We start from the raw sequence: 20,775 nt of genomic DNA, 5'->3' as shown, positions 1-20,775 counted from the left end.
CCTTGACTACTTTGGGTTTCTTCATGCTCAGGGCGTAGTTGCGGTTATCATGTGTTTGGATAACTCAAAGTGTTTGATTCACCTGGGGCCCTATGTCTAAGTCAGGTTAGGTTAACGAGTACATCGTGTCAGGTCGGGGGTCGTTATTAGGTTCCCGTGTATATCGCGCTGCTGTTTTGGGGGGTTGATTTTGGTTATTGAATACGTGGGGCTACGATCCACTGGGGTTTTTTGCATGATTTGCAGTCATATGGCGTTCTTACGGTAATTTGCTGGTCGTGGCTGCCCTGGGGCAGTTTTAACAACTTTTGTACGTAAGGACTGGTGGGTTCTCACTGCGGTTCTTTAGGGTTGCCGATTGAGCTTTTGGCAGACTGTATCAGGTGGTATTTGTTACAGCCGTTGATTGCAGCTACTTAGGAGTTTATTATACAGAGTGGATAGTTTTTCTTTACGATGGGCTAGGAGGTTTATTGTGGGTGCAGCTGGTCCTGCTTTGCCTTCTGGGTATACAGCTCTCCTTAGAGTCTTTTCTTTTTGGGTGCCCCTGGACAGGGGGGCCAGGGTGAAGTGTTGCGCAAGGATGATGCAACATTTGAGTTGGGTAACCCAGCGTGTGCTTTACTGGTCTCGGGGGTCCTGGTTGGTGAACGGTTTGTTTATCCAGCGGGTGTTGTTCCATTTGTCAGGAATTCTGTATAGAGCATGAGGCAGGACATGTTGTTTCGATGGCCGTGTGAATGGTCTCCCGCGTGGGTGTAGCCCGTCCGGCAATACATGGCTATGTCATTTATTCCGTTATGCGCACTTGTCAGGACCGGCTGGTATTATGGGGACACGGTTGTGGTGCAGCGTTGCTGCGGGGGAGGTGTACTTTAGGTAGTGGGTGAGCAGGTTGCAACTATAACATTACTTTCATTAATGTCGGGCTGGTGGTACGCTGTGGCAGGGGAAGCTAGTGCGATGTGCATTGACTTTTAATGATTCTAAGGACCTGGTAATCATCTGGGGCTGTGCTCCGTTTGGGGGTGCTTTTTGCGGTGCTTTAAGGCTGAGTGGTGGACAAGCATCGGGCACCGGTGAGTGCAATGTTTTGACGGATGGCCCGGGTTTATGGTGTCTGGGGTTTTCGGGAGACGTGATGTGTGTCTGAGTTTTCCTGGACTTCAGGTGGTGTGGAGTCGCTTTTCTTTCTTTTGTGAGTAGTGTCGAATCCGCAGTTCAGCGGGGAATGGGTGCGGAGTACATCTCACTTTTGGTAAGAGGGTGGCAACAATAGTGTTGTGATTCTGGGTTCGAAGTGCACGGGTGATGCACACAATTAATTCGTTCCGGGTCGTGGTGATTACGGGGTGGATTGGTTTATGTTTTCTAGTTGGGTGGATATTTTAAGATAGATGCTATCACGCAGGGTTGACGGGACCAACAGCGTTTTGGTACTGCACGTGTGTGGTGGAGACTTGGTCGCTGGGGCGTCAAGGGGTTTGATCTGAGACATCGGGCCTGAATGCTCCTGCCTGGGAGCCATGCTCGTGTTGTTGTTCATGACTATATAGTGGGGCACGTTTTTCAAGAATCTGTCGGAGGTTGGGGAACCAGTGTAGGTTCTGTTGTTACGTCTATAATGGTTGGCTTTGATTATTATCAGGTGGAGTGCAATTTTCTGCCTGGGAGCCGTGCTCGAGTTGGTGTCCACAGGGGCTCCTGTTTGGAATGACTACATAGTGGGTTTTACTGGGCACATTTTCAAGAATCTATCGGAGGTTTGGGGAACCAATGTAGGTTCTTTTGTTCACGGCAATAATGGTTGGCTTTGATTAATTATTAGGTGAAGTACAATTTTCGGAGGCGCCTGCAATGTTGCGGTCTCAACGAGGCAGAGGCGGCGGCTCAGGTTGGGGACTGGTCGCGCAGGCGGTGCATAGGATTGGACGATGCGGTTGGCTAGTTGCAGGTCTTGGGTGTGGCTGACCTTGTTGTACTGGTATTTTGGTGTAGGTTGGCATTGTGAGGTCTAATGGGGATCAGTTTTGATCGATTGGTCTTGGTACAGAAACATAGGTTACTCGAGCCGCAGAGTCGGCTCGGGTTGGGTTTTTTTGGTGGTGGTACTCGCACGTACAAGGTGTCATACGTGCTCGCGGTGGCGGAAAGGAGGGGGGTATTTGAAGTCGGTGGATTGCACAAAGAGCGGGGGGGTGAACCCAGTGCAGGAGCGGGTTACCCCTGATGGTGCAATGGTATACTTGGTTAAGGTGGGTCCCAGCTGTGCTGGGTCACAGCGGGACATGTTAACGTGGGACCCTGCTGTGTTGGGTCACAGCGGGGCATGTTAACGTGGGTCCCTGCTGGGCTGGGTCCCAGCAGGACATTGGTTGGGCAACACTCGGCTGGGTGTCCTCGAGCCGGTGTGGTGCGGCTGAGGGCACGTGGTGGAGCTGGTGTTGCAATCATGTACAATGGACTCTTCATTTCCCCCCCCTCCTTTTGCTGGTGGTTATTTTTATGGAATATTTCTACGTTTATGGATAAAATGTTATTGCTTGTTTGGTGTTAATAAACGGGGCTGCTGTGGCCTTTTACATCCAATGTCACACAGTCGTGTCTTATTTAAGTTAAGAAGGGGTAAGTGTGGGTTTTGGGAGGGGTCATTACAGTGAAGCCGTCAGTCAGACTTTCCTAAGTCAAGGCAAGCCCGGACGCCTGCCCCAAAGGGGCTACAGGGAGGGTGCACATGACTAAGGAGGGATGCTAGGCCTGAGGGTTAGTGAAGGGTAAGGTGTAGTGCTTTTGTGTTTGTGGGGAAGGTGTGGGTTGGAGCTATGGGGCTTATGGTGCAATGTGAGTTGGCAGGGAGTGGTCAGTAGTGCTTTGTGTTTGTGGGGAAGGTGTGGGTTGGAGCTATGGGGCTTATTGTGCAATGTGAGTTGGCAGGGAGTGGTCAGTTGTGGGATGGATATATAGGGCAGAACTGTGGGGGGATGGTCATTCCTTACCTTGCAGACGTCCGGAATCGTCCCGCCCTCCCGCCCTAATTTTAGGATCTTCTGGAGATCGACATGTTGAAGAGAAGAAGAGGTTTGACGTTGTCGCAGCAGTCGGCGGAAAGGAGGGGGGTATTTGAAGTCTGTGGATTGCACAAAGAGCGGGGGGGTGAACCCAGTGCAGGAGCGGGTTACCCCTGGTGGTGCAATGGTATACTTGGTTAAGGTGGGTCCCAGCTGTGCTGGGTCACAGCGGGACATGTTAATGTGGGACCCTGCTGTGTTGGGTCACAGCGGGGCATGTTAACGTGGGTCCCTGCTGGGCTGGGTCCCAGCAGGACATTGGTTGGGCAACACTCGGCTGGGTGTCCTCGAGCCGGTGTGGTGCGGCTGAGGGCACGTGGTGGAGCTGGTGTTGCAATCATGTACAATGGACTCTTCATTTCCCCCCCCTCCTTTTGCTGGTGGTTATTTTTATGGAATATTTCTACGTTTATGGATAAAATGTTATTGCTTGTTTGGTGTTAATAAACGGGGCTGCTGTGGCCTTTTACATCCAATGTCACACAGTCATGTCTTATTTAAGTTAAGAAGGGGTAAGTGTGGGTTTTGGGAGGGGTCATTACAGTGAAGCCGCCAGTCAGACTTTCCTAAGTCATGGACATTAGAGCAGGTAGCAGTTTTGTGTTGAAGAAATAGATGACAGCTGGGGAGACAACAGACGCAAGTGACAGGCAAGGCTGGTTCGGCCAGACTTTTTTCTGATACCTCTTTTAGTCACACACAATGCAGCCCCCATTAAACACACTGCTAATGGTGGCAGCAGCAAGACTTATTGCTTTAATAAAGCGGAGAAAAGGGAAGCGAGTAGATATTAAATCCCCCACGCATAAGATAAAAGTCAGAAGCCACCAATTTCTCTGGGATCAATCAACAATAATAATAATAATAATAATAATCTGGCAGTTGCATTTCAATTTCCTGATCCGTGTCTTCTGCAGGCACATAAGATGCTGCCAGATGATTTTGGCAGGGGCTTACCTAGCTCTCCCCACATATAGAATACTTGAAATTTCACAGGTATGAGGTAGTTTATAGAGAACAGTGTTGACCAAGCGATCATTTGGCAGAGCTAATGTTGCTTAGATCTTCACATGAGCTGTAGCGATTCGTTCTGTGGGCATGACCATGGGGAGAATTGTAGTCACGTGATCATTGATGTTTTATAAATTATGGTCCCAGCTATAGAAGAGGAACGTGACTTTGTTTCGAAATGTCACTACTCCTGGGTGGAAACAAATGCATCGGAATCAAGTGATTGGAATCCAGCCTTGTGTTCCTGGCCATCTTTCCCACAGATTCTACAGTACCAGTCAAAAGTTTGTACTCCTCTGTTCATGCAATGGTTTTCCTTGTTCTTCTTGGAATATACACATTGTAGATTCAGACTGAAAGCAGCAAAAGCACAAATGGGCACATATGGAAGATCGATGTAAAACAAAACACGTGTGAAACAAACCAGAATATGTGTTCAATCTTAGATTCCTCAAAGTACCCCTCTTTTACTCTGGTGACAAGTGTACACATCTGTGAAGTTCTTTAACCCCCAAGCCTGTTTTCACCTTCATGAACAGGCCAAATTTTTTCAATTCTGACCAGTGTCACAATATGTAGTAATAACTTTGGAACGCTTCTACGGATCCCACTGATTCTAAGATTGTTTTTTGGTGAAGTATTGTACTTCACGTTAGTGGTAAAATTTCTTCGATATGACATGCATTTATTTGTGAAAAAAATCAGAAATTTGGCAAAAATTTAGCGATTTTTAAGATATGAGTTTTTATGCCCTTATATCAGAGAGAGAGATGTCGCACAAAATAGTTAATAACTAACATTTCCCACATGTATACTTTACAAAATTAGAAAACAATTTTTTTTAGGGACCACATCACATTTGAAGTTAATTTGAGGGGGCTTATATTGCAGAAAATACCCAAAACGGACACCATTCTAAAAATTACCCCCCTTAAGGTGCTCAAAACTAGAGATGAGCGAACCGTTCAAGGTTTGTTTCGATTTGCTGAACGTTTAGGCATTTGTCGAACATGTTCACCGAACAGTTCGATGAATGTACCCTAATACCATTAGATTCAATGGGAGGTCAAACCAAACGTATACACATCACCTTAATGGGTGACAAAAAGCTTCCCAAACAGCTAAAATTAGGGGCAGTTACCATGAAAAGTGGCATCAATTGACCCATAGTAGAAATTTGCTAATGGCACAGCAGCAGTCAGCCATGGGTAGAAATTTGCTAATGGCACAGCAGCAGTCAGCCATGGGCCATGCATGAGATATCAGGGTCTGCCCAGCATTTACAGCTTGGAATTTGAGTTTTAATGAGGATCTAGTGGTTAAGGGAGTGGTGTAAGCCTTCTTACCTGTGAAACCTCACACCTCATGCAACATCTTCATTTTTTTTTTTAATCCAGCCACACTCAGATGGCACAAACTTTAGTTTCATACAGTACTATTGGTAGAAAAATGTAAGGAAACACAGGTAGTTAACTGAAAGTAAGTGCAGGCCTGCCTGTCTGAGAGCCCTGTTTACATAGGCAACCCACCAGATTGAGACCCAACTTGAAGTCTCCACATTTCAAAAAATTGTTTGTAATATCAGCAACATTAGCAACATCAAATGTCACAAAGATCGCACAGATTGCAATAATTTGAGATCAATATATCACACTAAAAACTACACCATCGCCTTGTTTGAGAAAATGTTTGCTGCCGGGCATGACAAAACCTGCAAGGCGTGACAGGCAAACTCAGGCCACTCTTCCATTTTTGGTGTCCAAAAAAGACTAACTTCCCCTCAATGGCATTGATATTGAGCCCCAGATATTCCTGCACCATCCTCTCCAGTCGTTTGCAATGTCTCAGACTTGTGCTCTGTTCTGAAGGTGCACAGGCTGGTCTAAAAAAATGTGAAATGACTCACAGAAATTGCTAATGCCACTTACACTGCTGCTGCTAATGTTTTTGCGATGAAGCCTTGACTTTACTGGGGTTGGACATCTAGAACTGGGATGCACACATTGTCTCTCACTGCTGTTTTGGGGAAAACCACTCTTAAGATTGTCTACAAGCATGTTTCGATACTCCAGCATGCTCGCGTCCCTTTCCAAGGAAGAAAGCATCTGGCTATATTTAGTCTCGTACCGTGGATATAACAGTGGCAACCCAGTATTCAGCACTATTTTTAACGCTAAGTATACGGACATTAGGTTGTCGGGCACTTCCATGAGGTCCAAATTCATGGTGTGTTGGTGGCGGGGTAATGCTCAATGTTGCTTCATCTGTCACCTCCCGCCAACACCGGACAACAGAGAGGGTATCATTATCCTCTTCATCTCCTGACTGTTGCACGTCCATCACCTCGTTCTCCTCCATTTGTTCCCAAGCTACTGCGCCTTCACTAACAGTTTGTCTGGTACCATGAGCCCCCCTCGATCGCTGTAAGCCACCTTCCCAAGGTACCTGCCTGTGTAATGACAGTCTGGAAATTTCAGATATTGTTATCCCTTCCGCATCCTCCTCTGCTTCCACCTCTTCCTTCCTCTGGGAACACTACCTCCTTACGCAGACTATTCAAAGTGTGCTCCAGCATGTAGATGACCGGAATAGTGATGATGATGAAGGCATCGTCAGTGCCAACCATCTTAGTAGCCATTTCAAAACTGTGCAGAAGGGTGCAGAGGTCCTTCACCTGTGTCCACTCTGCAAGCAAGATTTGCACCATATCTATACTGCATTGGCCCAAGTTATGCAAAAGGACATACTGCACCAAGGCTCGTCACCGGTGCAACATGTGCAGAGTGGAATTCCACTGTGTCAGAACATCGCTAATCAAACGGTTAACCGGTAGACCGAAAGACCTCTGTAGCGATGCAAGTCGTTGACCTGCGGGATGCTATCATCGGAACTGAGCACTCAGCGACCGTGCTTGCTGCAGCAGTGCATCCAAGCTGGAATAGTGGCGGAGAAATTGCTGTACCACCCGGTTGAGGATGTGAGCCATGCAAGGCACGTGTGTGAGGTTGTCATGGCGTAGGGTCCCCACCAGGTTTGCACCTTTATTGCACGTGGCCTTCCCCCGCTCCAGGTTTAGTGGAGACAGCCATTGCTCTAACTCGGCCTGGATACCTGTCCACAACTCTTGAGCTGTGTGGGGGATTTAAAGACTTGTGGAGCAACCCCTTGACTTTCTGCCCCCACAGCCACCAGAGTTATTCAGTGCCCAGTCAGCGAGATGTGATGCCCTTGCCCATGTTTACTCATCCAAGTATCAGTGGTGAAATGAACCCTGGCAGACATAGATTTTTTTCAGGGAACTGGTGACATCGAAGACATGCTGATGTTCCACTGACACAGGTTTCTTAGAGAAGTAATGGCGACTGGGCAACTGGTACTGGGGGATTGCAACATTCATCAACTTTCCGATACCGTCTGTATTCACCAGGCGGAAAGGCAACATTTCCGTGGCCAACAGATTGGAGATAGAGGAGTTCAATCTCTTAGCTATTGCATGTGTAGGAGAAAATATTCTTTTATGTGACCACAACTGCAGGACCGAGGGCTGGCTGCTGTGGTGAGAGAGGGCGGCATACGGAGACCAGGACTAACTGCTGGACTGTGAGTGAGGTACAGGCGGAGATGTTATAGTGGATTGAGAAATATGTGTTGTGCTAGGTGACACAAAAGCAGCAGTCATGTTTACTTCCGTAACAGCTGACCTCTGACCTCTCACTCACCGCAACTGTGGTGGGTGAACAATTGTAGTTACTGAAGCTGAAGACCTATGTGTGAAGACTTGGAATGGTAACAGTGGAGGAAGAAGCAGCAGTTGGGGTTGATAGGATGTCATCCTCTCTATTCTCATACTCCTCATCCTGAGAGTCACCCTCCTCTTCCTGCCCTGACACCACAATGCAGTCCACATGCGCCTCTGGTATCGGAGTCTCATCAGGATCACCTCTATCCTTGGTGGTTAATATCTGGTGACGAGGATCTGAATTCTGCTCGGACCCTACTTTGTCAGGCCCTGGATCCAACATGAAAAAATACTGGACATCGGTGCAGATGCTTTCCTCCTCTGGATTCTGTGATTCTTCAGATTAGACCTCTGATGCCTATGGAATAGAATGTGTGAAGAGCTCTTCAGAATGGCCCATATGAGGTTCCTCACAGACAGTTGGGCTTTTGGAAATTTTGGACATGGGAACAAGGGTGATTTTTGGTGCCACCTCTGAGGATTGTACTGTGTGTGATGTTAAGGTGAAGGAAGAGGAGGAGTGGCCACTTGATGCAGCGCTTGCCATCCACTGGAGCACATGAGCCTCATCTACGAGTCATTGGGAAAAGGAGTCGAGTAGGCCAGCCAGTAACAGGTGTTGTCAGTGGTCTTTGGATAGAACGAGATGGTGTTTGTTAAGTTGAGCTTTCATTCACATTAACACCTAATCCATGTACATGACGAACATCAAGCCTATTCCCCTTCCACCACGACCTCGCTTTTTCCCACTCATGTTGTAAGTAGCCGTCCCCTCTTGTACCCTGCTGTTTCACAACCTTAAGCCCACAGTTGTCAGTCACCTGTCACTAAATGAACAGTCACTATTTATGTTCTTAGATAGTGTACATAACACTGTTATGCCTAGCATTTTTTAAGTGGATATCTGTCCTTCTGAATTGCCACTGAAACACATTTTTAGCAAAAACGATTTGGAGTAGGGAATTGGGCCTCATGGCTGCACCACTAAATTAGGCCTAAGGATCTTTAAGTGGAAATCTGGCCTTTTGATTTGCCACTGAAAGGCAGTTTTAGCACAAACGATTTGAAGTTGCTAATTGGGCCTCATGGCTGCAACACTATATTAGGCTTAACTATTTTTAAGTGGAAATCCAGCCTTCTGATTTGCCACTGAAACACAGTTTTAGCACAAACGATTTGGAGTAGCAAATGGGGCTTCCAGAGACTGTACAAAAACTGTGTGGCAATCTACTTCGATGCTGAAAGATTGATTTCACAAAGGGCAAGTTCACTTTCGGCAGCACTAGCGCAGGAGCAACCTCTGCACTGTGACATTGAGAAAATGGTGCAAAACAAGATATCCTCTTTTTATATGACCAGGGACATGTGACTTCGGCAGTCATTCACAGAAGACCTCGTGTCATGACGATGTGGATAGTTTCTGCGCCCTGATTGGTTGCCAGAATCAACGCATATAAAGTTAAGGGGGAAAAGAAAAAAAGGCGCGCTGCTCCTGTAATCTATTCAGACTCTCCTCTAACCTCTCCTCACCCCCTCCCCTCATCAAACAAGTCCCCCTCCCACTTATCATACAGCACCACTATCCTAGCCAAAGTAATACAAAAGCATTAGTGGAAACACGATGGTTTACCAAACTGTGACCGACTTTTGCAGACTTTGAATAAAAATGCTTGTGAAAGCGAACACGAACCCAAATGTGCTTCGTTCGTGCCAAATTTCAGTTTGGCGAACGTTTTCGGAACACATTCTCTCATCTCTACTAATGACCAAGCATCATTGCGGTGCTGGAGTTGTGGGGAAAACGGACATTACTCCAAATACTTCAAAAACCCTAAAAAGAAGATGGAGCAGACAGACTTTCCATCTCCTTTACCTTTGAACTAAGAAACTGGCAACCCAATGACAAATATGTGTCATGGTTAGGACATGGTTAATGTCCTGTTCTCACAGGGTTAACGTTTGCCGGCCTCTCTTTGGATCTGGGAGGGGTATTTATACTCACTCCAGACTAGGATTCCCTGTTAGCTATACTGTTATTCTGGCTGTGTGTCTGACCCCCCCTGGTGTGCGTGGATACTGCTTTGCTTGTTTGATTCCCGTGTATGACCCGGTCTGTCCCCTTACAGTTTGTCCCTATTGTACCGTCCATTGTCCATTCTGTTTTTTTGATTTATTGCTATGTCCTGACTATTCGCTCTGTCTAACCCTTTGGTATTGTCCTGCTATCTCGTGCTTTGACCCGGCTTGATCTGTTTTACGTCTCTGTCTATGCCTCTTGGTAACTTGTCCCGCAGTTATTTTTCTTGGAGATTCCCTGCAGCTCCTAGCTCTGTGGAGCTTAGGTCACGCCCCCAGCTGTCACGTGCTTCAGGTCCTGATAGTCTGAAGCACGCATCGTCACCGCTGCTGCCCTGCTCCACAGGTATCTTTGAGCACTGTTTTTGTACTCGGGACACGCGCACTGGCTCAGAAAGCAAGTGCAGTGCGGTATTCCTGACAATATGTAGCTGTTTTTGGTCCCTCAAGCCCTGTTCCTAGTTTGACTACAATCATAACATAACAGGGGGAAGGAGACCGACCTTTTGATTGACACAGGGGCAGACGGAACTGTGGTGACAAAGGCCGATAACTACTCAGCACGATTAGACTCATGGATCAGAGGGTCATGTGAGATCACGCTGACTTTTCGTTTGAAAATTTACAACCATGCCATACTCATACAAGTTCAAGCAAAGCACCTGTCTATGGCCAGACAGCTCAGACTTGAATGTGCTTTACTAATTCCTAAGAATGTCACCCTCGAAGATCTAATGTTCTGAATCCAGCCACCATTCTGCCTGTGGAATCAACTTCCAGTTGTTGCCTTCAAAGGTCTATGGATAACCTTCCTTATGATTTTTTCTGGCTTTTCACACTGTACAAGCCTTTTTGAGTGTAGGAGTGCCACAACTACACTTTTTTAACACTTGAGTGGGGCACTATAGTTGGTGCCTTCAGTGGTGTATGGATGACCCTACTTGCACATTTTGGCAGGTTTTGCACCGTGTACAAAGCTTTTGTGCATGTAGGAGTACCACAAACACACTTTGCTCACAGTATTTGAATGAGGCACTACAGTTGATGCCTTCAAGGATGTATGCATGACCCTGCTTGTAATTTTTTGCAGTCTTTGCACTTAGTGCATAGCCTTTATAAGTCTAGAAATACCACTACATGACAGTTTTCAAAGAATTGGTATGGATCCTCCTTTATGCCTAAGACAGGGTGTAAATGAGTTCCTCTTCCATCTATTTTTGGCAGTTTGCGCTTCCTTCATAAATTACACTGACATTTCCAATTTTTTAATGAAAATTTCATTTTTTTCCTGTAAACTCCAATTTCTCAATTATGAATGTTTTTTGTCAGTCCTTCGCGTGGTGTAAAAGTGTGAAACCAATGTTCTCAGAAGCGATCTGAGAGTCAGAGATGCTTCTAGGGGTTTTCCCATGCTGTTCTCCTACCATTCAGCACTTTTTCCATCCATTTCAACATTTTCACTGGCCCCCAGACCTCCTGGTAGGGTCTACTGGAAACATTCACGGATTTCACATTGACTTCTATTAAACTTGTTACTTGAAACGAGCATTCGAGCATTAGGAATTGCTCTTTTCAAGTAACGAACATCTGAGAATTTTAGTGCTCGCTCATCACTAGTGGTGAGTTCTTTTTCAATAAGTGTTCAGAGACTGGACAGACATCTGTCTGAGATAGTTTAGTGAATTCTGCATTGAGGAGGGGGTTCGACACGATGACCCTGGACATCCCTTACAACTCTAACATTCTATGACTATATACATTTAAGTGTGGAGAATGAGCGGTTTCCTAAGGAAATTATAGATTAAAAGTTGCAGGTGGCGGAACCGCCTCAAAAATGTTTGAATAGACACCAGTGTTTTCCTGAAGTGGCTTCACCATAAAAATGCGTTAGGTGCGTCACTGGCTAAAAGAAGTTATATATCTATTCCCTTACTTTGCAGAACATTGGGAAAAAACATTTTAAATATACCTAAAATCCTAATAGAAAAAAAATACACCACAGCTTGTGCTGTCATTAGTCCTCCTGGTACCAACGTTACCTGATCATAGCATGACCAAAGTATGACACTGTCTAGCATGGGAAGGAGTCTTCTTCCACTATGTTAAAGATATCTGTGGTTTCCAATGGACTGTGAAATTCAGTGATTTTCAAAAATCCACTCTGATCTCAGAAAACTTTTTTTAATGAATTGAACAAACGAAAATTGTGAATGTGGCAATACATTTTTATAACAATTTTAAATAACTATATTATCATTATTATTTTATATTATTTTTAAAATCATATTTTATTTTTACTTTTAAACTTTTTTGTTTGACTAGTTTGCAACGCACATTTATGAATATTAAGAGTACAATGGTGTCAGTTTAATATGTAATGAATGAGTCCGTGACCTGATCTTTATTGTCAGCCACATACCTTTAGCTGAATTAGTGTATCTTCATCAGTTGACTTTATTATTTATATTCTTTCCTAATAAACATAATAATAGATGTAAAAATCGAGACAATAATTCATTCAGTGTTCAAGGCCAGGCAAAATGCGACATGTGCGGTTTATTAAAATCCGAGAAAGGCACTCGCACTTCATCATGTAAATGAATAGAAACTAGGTCAATGGCTGTTCCGATCTATGAGAAAGCCTCTCATTTCCTTATTAAGAGCAATTCAATGTGCCGCATACAGCCCTGTGAGAACAGAAAAGAGTTGTCTTTAGGAAACGAATCACAAGACAAGTGCGGTGCTACAGCAAAACATAATGATGTTCTGCTTTTATCTCATCACTCACTTTTTCCAATACTATCATGACTTCTTGCCCTCACCAAAATCTCTGCTCAGAACAGATTGTCTCAGTCCAAAAATCAAAGCTAAAACCCTAATAACATACAAGAGGGATACTACTAACATTAAAGGGAACCTGTCAGCAGTTTTGGTCAATATAAGATATGGCCACTGCCTTTCAGGGCTTATCTGCAGCATTCTATAAACCGACTTAAAAGATAAAAAAATAAGTTTTATTACACTCACCCGGCAGTGGGGGTGGTCCGATGGGTGTCGCAGGCCCGGGTCTGGCGCCTCCCATCTTCTGGCGATGCCCCCCTCCTGTTGCTTCATCGCTCCCCAGCATCGCGCTCCTGCGCAGGTGTACTTATCTGCCCTGTTGAGGGCAGAGTAGAGTACTGCAGTGCGCAGGCGCCGGGGCTTTCTGACCTTTCCCAGCATCTGCGCACTGCAGTACTTTGGTCTGCCCTCAACAGGGCAGATAAGTATGCCTGTGCAGGAGTGCGATGCCAGGGGGCGATGAAGATGGGAGGCGCCGGACCTTCGACACCCCTCGGACCAGACTGCACCAGATCGCTCCCCCCGGGTGAGTATAATAAAAATTATTTTTCTTATCTTTCATGTCGGACCAGGGGCTTATCTACAGCATTATAGAATGCTGTAGATAAGCCCTGAAAGGCAGTGGCTGTATCTTATATCTGCCAAAACTGCTGACAGGTTCGCTTTAACCTCTTTGGTTTGCCAGGCTCCATTACTGCATGTTAGCGCACACTCCTATATCCTCCAGGTGGACACCATTGCTACCCATCTCTACTTAGGCATGTATCATACATAAGACATTCATGATTCAAATATGGATTGCGATGTGCAGACAGGCTGCGGTTCATGTGTTCTCTATGAAAGTACTTCTCCCAGAATTGTCAACCAGGCAAATTAATTTCATCTGCCTGATCCTTATGATGGGAAGAACCCCATGCACATTGGATGGTCAGCCAATCCAGCTGAAAGTGGTGGGTTGGCAAACTTTTTTTCTACTATGTATGACAGCCTCAAAGGGGTTGTCCTATGAACAAAAGTGCTGTCTAATCATGATAATATAAAACGAAAGGGGCTCTCCAGGACTTTTCTATTGGTTGCCTATCCTTAGGATCGATCACCAATATCTGAGTGGTGGGTTTGGCACACCCAGCACCCCCACCAATCAGCTGTTCCCTGTGCTGGGTGTCAATTGTGGAGTTGCACATCACATCTCTGTCACCAGTATAGTGGCTGCACATCTACCCCCTATTGATTCAAATTACCACCAATACTATTGACAGCTGTCCTGTGCAGTTCCACAGCTGAGCACATCTGACCGGCACGGGAACATCTCATCGGCAGGGCTACCGGGTGTCACACCCCCACCACTCAGATAGTGATGACCTATCCTAAGGATAGATCATTAAAGTAAAAGTCTGGAGAAACCCTGTAAGCATCTTTATAATTGGATACGTTTTAAAATAATGTTACTGTAAAGAGACAAACCCTGCTGTACCCATTGTAACGGCTTGTGCCCGACCATGCACAGAAGCTTTAGCACCTGCTGTTTTTATTGATCTCAAAGAAGAAAGGAGGATAAATGAATATTCTCTACTGATGCCGCTGGCAGGGGTTATCCCATGCTCATGACATTACTTCTCCCTACCTGTTCCTTTTATCTAAGTAGTGATGGAATGTGCTATAGCAGAGCACCTTTGAGCTCACCTCAATAAATCACAACAGTGCAGTAAAAATGAGCTTAGTGACTGCTCATATAGGCTGAAAAAACACTGCACTGCAATGGTGTCATATGTTGATATAGAAGATATTCAAATCCTTAGGCTGTGTGCACACGCTGCGGATTTTGCTGCGGTTCCGCAGCGGTTTTGGCCGCTGCGGACCCGCAGCAGTTTTTGCTGCGGTGTACAGTACCATGATTCCCTATGGGAATCAAAAACCGCAGTGCAGACGGTGCGGAATTTTCCACGCGGATTATCTGCGGTTTTCAATCCGCAGAAAGAATTGACATGTCAATTCTTTCTGTGGATTCTCCTGCGGTTTGCCATCTCCTCTGTTGAGGAGATGAAAAACCGCAGGGCAAAACCGCAGAGCAATCCGCAGGTAAAACCGCAGGTCTTTTGACCTGCGGTTTCACCTGCGGATTTTACAAAATCCGCGCGGATGAATCCGCACCTAATCCGCAGCGTGTGCACACAGCCTTACCCTCCCTCCTTCAATCATTGATCGATGCACACATCACATGCCAATCAGCATCTATAGTACCTCTATATGGTCGAACACAAGCTGCTAGGCAGGATCTATAATAATAAATGCCCTAAGCAACTTCCGGTTGTAACAACATCCGTCCAGTTGTAACCGGTGACGTCACCGCACACCTCTTTCCATGTTAACCCTCAACACACACACTCCTCTCACCTGTCACCATCTCCACTCACTCTTTCACTCCACATACGACCCTTTCTCTCACTCCGTCTCTCATACTCACGCCGTCATCGCCGCTGATCCACGATCCCCGACAAGAACATGTCGCCGGCGTGGACAACGTCTGGATCCAGGATGGCGCCGGCGGAAGAAGATGTCGGGGATCGTGGAGCAGCGGCGATGACGGCGTGAGTATGAGAGACGGATTGAGAGAAAGGGTCGTATGTGGAGTGAAAGAGTGAGTGGAGATGGTGAAAGGTGAGAGGAGTGTGTGTGTTGAGGGTTAACATGGCAAGAGGTGTGATGCTATCGCATCCTCCCGATGCGATAGCATCGGGCCATAATCTAGTATAACATAAGGGGTAGCATTATCAGTTTATGTCTGCATAGCTAATTGTAAAAATGCTTAATTTTCCATTATCAATTGATTATATAGCACTTTTGTCCGTGGGGCAACCCCTTTAAAATTTCACAAAATTAAAATGTCAAATTTTCTATGCTTTACTCACCATCAGCAGCCTGAAATTGCAGTGTTGACACACACCTGTGCAAAACATAGTAGCATGCTTTAAAGGGAATTTCTCAGCTGGATTTCACACCCCAATTATTTATATACACATGTAGCTCTTTAAAAAAAGACAAGTCCAGCAAAATATCTTTACATACCATTACTGATAAATCAGCATTTGAATTAATATGCAAATAAGTTTGTAGAGCAATTTTTAGATCTGATGCTTCTGTCACTCCAGCTCTATTCCTCACCCAGCAAGGCCTCTTCCTGCTTGACTGACTGCTGATATACTGAGGATATGCTGAGTGATTTCAGGCTAAGGTGCAGTCAGTTAAACAGGAGGAGGCACACGTGGGTGGCTAATAGATCTGGAGTGGCAGAAGCTTCAAGCTAACATAATCCTGCATCTTCATTTACATATCAATTTAACAAATGATTTCTCACTATCGGAGGAACCGACTGGACATGTAAAGATATTGCTGGACTTGTCTTTGAAAGAGCAACGTACCCATATAAACAGTTTAGGATATAAAATCCTGTTTTGGCCATGTTCACACGTTCACTTTATCAGTCTGTGAAAAACAGACTGCATAAAGATGGCATCCAAGTGCTGTCCATTTTTTTTTACAGCCCTACTGTATAGACTTTCATTGCCGAGTTCAATCCAACACTTGGATCAATATCGGACTTGTCTCCACAATTTTGCACAGACCACTAGCTCAGCAAAAAATCACGGACATGCGAACAGCCTCATAGACAATGAAAAGTGCGTTTTTTCACAGATCGTCCTCAAATGTGAAAACCTGAGGTGTGAATGAGCCTTAGCTCATTGTTTACTAAATTTACTAAATTCTTCAGAAAAAGCGACTTTAACCCCTTAGCGACAGAGCCAGTTTGCAGCTTAATGACCAGGCCAATTTTTACAATTCTGACCACTGTCCCTTTATGAGGTTATAACTCTGGAACGCTTTAATGGATCCCGCTGATTCTAAGATTGTTTTTTCGTGACATATTGTAATTCATGTTAGTGGTAAAATTTCTTCGATAAGTCTTGTGTTTATTTATGAAAAAAACGGAAATATGGCGAAAATTTTGAAAATTTTGCAATTTTAAAACTTTAAATTTTTATGCCCTCAAATCAGAGAGATGTGTCACACAAATTTCTTAATAAATAACATTTCCCTCATGTCTACTTTACATCAGCACAATTTTGGAAGCAAAATTTTTTTTTGTTAGGAAGTTATAAGGGTTAAAAGTTGATCAGCGATTTCTCATTTTTACAACAAAATTTACAAAACCATTTTTTTTTTAGGGACCACATCATATTTAAAGTCATTTTGAGGGGTGTACATGACAGAAAATACCCAAAAGTGGCACCATTCTAAAAACTAGACCCCTCAAGGTGCTCAAAACCACATTCAAGAAGTTTATTAACCCTTTAAGTGCTTCACAGGAACTAAAGCAATGTAGAAGGAAAAAATTAACATTTAACTTTTTTTTTGCAAAAAATTTACTTCAGAACCAATTTTTTTTATTTTCACAAGTGTTAAAAGAGAAAATCAACCACAAAATTTGTTGTACAATTTCTCCTGAATACGCCGATACCCTATATGTGGGGGTAAACCACTTTTTCAGCACACGGCAGAGCTCGCAAGAGATGGAGCGCCGTTTGACTTTTTCAACGCAGAATTGGCTGGAATTGAGATCGGATGCCATGTTGCGTTCGGAGAGCCCTTAATGTGCCTAAACAGTGGAAACCTCCAACAAGTGACCCCATTTTGGAAACTAGACCCATTAAGGAACTTATCTAGATGTGTGGTGAGCACTTTGAGCCTTCAAGGGCTTCACAGAAGTTTATAACGTAGAGCCGTGAAAATAAGAAATCTATTTTTTTCAACAAAAATGATCTTTTCACCCCCAAATATTTATTTTTTACAAGGGTAACAGGAGAAATCATACCCGCACAGTTGTTATGCGATTTGTCCTGAGTACGCCGATACCCCATATGTGGGGGGAACCACTGTTTGGGCGCATGGGAGAGCTCGGAAGGGAAGGAGTGCCATTTTGGAATGCAGACTTTGATGGAATGGTCTGCGGGCATCATGTTGCGCTTGCAGAGCCCCTGATGGGCCTAAACAGTGAAAACCCCCCACAAGTGACCCCATTTTGGAAACTAGACCCATTAAGGAACTTATCTAGATGTGTGGTGAGCACTTTGAACCCCCAAGCGCTTCACAAAAGTTTATAAACGCAGAGCCGTGAAAATAAAAAGTCTTTTTTTATTTCCACAAAAGTGATTTTTTAGACCCCAATTTTTAGACCCCCAAAGTTGCCAAATAGTGGAAACCCCTCAATTCTTGCTCCAACCCTAACCCCAACACACCCCTAACCCTAATCCCAACCCTAACCCTAATCCCAACCCTAATCCCTAATCCTAACCCTAATTCTAGTTCGCCCTAACCCTAATTCTAACCCTAGCCGTGACCCGAGCCCTAACCCTAGCCCAACCCTAGCCCTAGCACAACCCTAACCCAACCCTAACCTAACCCTAACCCTAGCCCAACCCTAACCCTAGCCCAACCCTAACCCTAGCCCTACCCTAACCCTAGCCCTAACCCTAGCCCTAACCCTAGCCCAACCCTAACCCTAGCCCTAATCCTAGCCCAACCCTAACCCTAACCCTAGCCCTAACCCTAGCCCAACCCTAACCCTAACCCTAATGGAAAACTGAAAAAAAAATATTTTCTTTATTTCATTATATTGGCCTATATAAAGGGAGTGATAAACGGGGGGGTTATGTACTATTTTTTTTATTTTGATCACTATGATCGTTTATCATAGTGATCAAAATAATGAATGGAATCTGCCAGCTGGAGCTGGCAGATTCCCGGCGGGCGCACTACGCATGCGCCCGCCATTTTCAAGGTGGCGGCGCCCATCGGAGGATGCCGGTGGGACGTGGGACCACCGGGAGGGGACGGAGGGCCACGGAGAGGTACCGGGGGGGATCGGGGACCCTATTTCTCTCTCCTCTAATGTGCGATCACATCAAAGGAGAGCGAAATTAAATGTAAAATCGCGGCTTTTTTTTTTTGCGGTCGCCGTTATAGGGTTAATAACGGCGATCGCAAAAGCGGAGGTCGGTAAAAACCGACCGATTCATGTTCTCTGGGGTCTCGGCTACCCCTGGCAGCCGAGACCCCGGAGAAAATCCAACACTGGGGGGCGCTATTCACTTAAATCACAGTGCCGTGAATTAACGGCGCTGTGGTTTTAGTACCCTTAATTACCGCCGTTAAAAGGCGTATCGGCGGTCGTTAAGGGGTTAATAGCTATAAGTTCTTTGTTTCCAATGCCATAGTTCCTTTCTGCAGATGACAAGGTATGAGAAAGGAATGCATATGGATGAAGATGCATTTCGTCTCCAACTCGCTGTGACAATACGGCTCCCAATGCAGAGTCTGAGGAGTCTACTTCAACAAATGGTAGTTCACATTTGGAAATAAAGCAGGTAAGCTACTACTGGAGGAGATTTAGCCAAAAGTGAATTTATCATGTAAACCTCTGGCAGATTATCACAATGAAAACACACTTTTATGCCAGTAAATTCCGACCCCCAAAGCTCAAGAGACGCTACAATTGGGAATGTTTCCAACAAGCACAAGTTCCTCACTAAACCTGCTGTCTGCCATCACACAGGTCAGCACACCAGTTCCCCCCTGAAAGAATGCACCAAAACTAACAGAGCCAGAATAAGACATGTAAAGCTGCAAGTAACTATTGGACACCAACTTATCCATCCACAAAGTGTGACCACTGTATTCCATTAAAAACATACACCCAATAGATGAAGACTGTCAGGGTGTACTGTCAGCTGGTGAAAGTCTGGTTTAACTTCAGATTTCGCCATCTAAGCCCCCGACCCTGCTGTCCTTACCAAATCCAATGCTCTATCAAATGAAACATACGACAGTGATGATAAATCTGATGAGGTGCTATCATTCATGGAGTCCCCTGCCAGATGGTTTAAGTGATGGATAAGCCAAAACATATTAGGTTCCCACTTAGGAAATACTCCAAAGGGGGAAAATCGTTAACTCCAGCCACGGAAGATCAACAAATTGGCCCGCCATGCTCCCCAATGCTACTTCTTTGCTTAACATGCCCTCACTACTCCTGGATGCTCCCTTGCTGACTTCAAATTTCCTGTCTCCAGGATCAAACGGGATCCTGAATTCTTAAAAAAAAAAACAAACTTAAGTAATGCAGCAACCTTAGAATCCAGGTATTCACTTAAAAATGGAAGCATCGCTACATCGCTCACTGGGTTCCTCGCTGTTATGAATGGGTCACCGAGGAGGATGGCAGGAACAGGCTAAGCCACGAGAAAACCAGAGAGGTCCTGCTATTAAGCGCTGCTAAACACCTAATCTTTACCCATTGGAAGGACCCTCAACCTCCATCTTTATCCAAATGGGTCGAAAAAGTAAAGCTTCTATACAGGCTGGAGGAGCTCTCTAGCTGGGAATCTCACTCACACCCATTTTTCCTAAAAGCTTGGTCCTCATGGAGGCAAAAATACGCCCAATAGAACCCTTTGATGTTCCCTGACTCTGATCTACTTTCCAATGAGCCTCTTTACTTACATCCGTCCACCATAGATATCCTTCACAGTTGAACGACTCTTGCCCCACGAGCTACTATATATCCTATCTGGGCCCACTCTGCAATCAAATCATTAATCGTCTTCAATCTCTGACTACCTATCACTGATGACGTATTACAACTATTTCGGATATTCTTATTGAACTTGTAACATTGTACAGTTTTGTTCTTGATGTTATTTGTGTTATACTGTCAGGTTTGACTCTGTTAGTTGAACCTCATATTCCTTGCGACATACAGACTGCCTAAAGCTTGTATCCAATACTGTAAAGTATTTAATAACTGTACTGTCATCCTATTTGTTTTAATAAAAAATATATATTACAAGGAAAACCAGAGAGGTTGGTAACTAAGCGGATTGCAGACACAACTAGCAGTAGCCGTGGAGTAGATCCCCAAATGAATAGACAGCCCCCAAACATATAGTGTCGGTGAGACAAGACGACACACAAACACAGGCAGAG

At 44.9% G+C, this 20,775-nt stretch overlaps 1 protein-coding gene across 1 annotated transcript in view; it reads right to left on the bottom strand.

The window, feature by feature from the left end:
- Positions 1 to 3,803: 3,803 nt before the first annotated feature.
- TMEM150C (transmembrane protein 150C) overlaps positions 3,804 to 20,775 on the bottom strand; it is a 378,392-nt gene continuing 361,420 nt past the window's right edge. The window contains exons 12-14 of the mRNA XM_073542890.1: positions 15,645 to 15,679; positions 12,314 to 12,367; positions 3,804 to 4,432 (exon numbers count right to left, since the gene is read on the bottom strand). The gene's annotated coding sequence lies outside the window, so the exon portion shown is untranslated. The remainder of the gene's footprint in view (positions 4,433 to 12,313; positions 12,368 to 15,644; positions 15,680 to 20,775) is intronic.

This window comes from Dendrobates tinctorius, unplaced genomic scaffold (genome assembly GCF_039654945.1).
Source record: "Dendrobates tinctorius isolate UK_male_01 unplaced genomic scaffold, ASM3965494v1 ptg000011l, whole genome shotgun sequence".
NCBI lineage: Eukaryota > Metazoa > Chordata > Amphibia > Anura > Dendrobatidae > Dendrobates > Dendrobates tinctorius.
The sequence above is the reverse complement of the archived record's forward strand: the minus strand, read 5'-3'. Positions and strand labels throughout refer to the sequence as shown.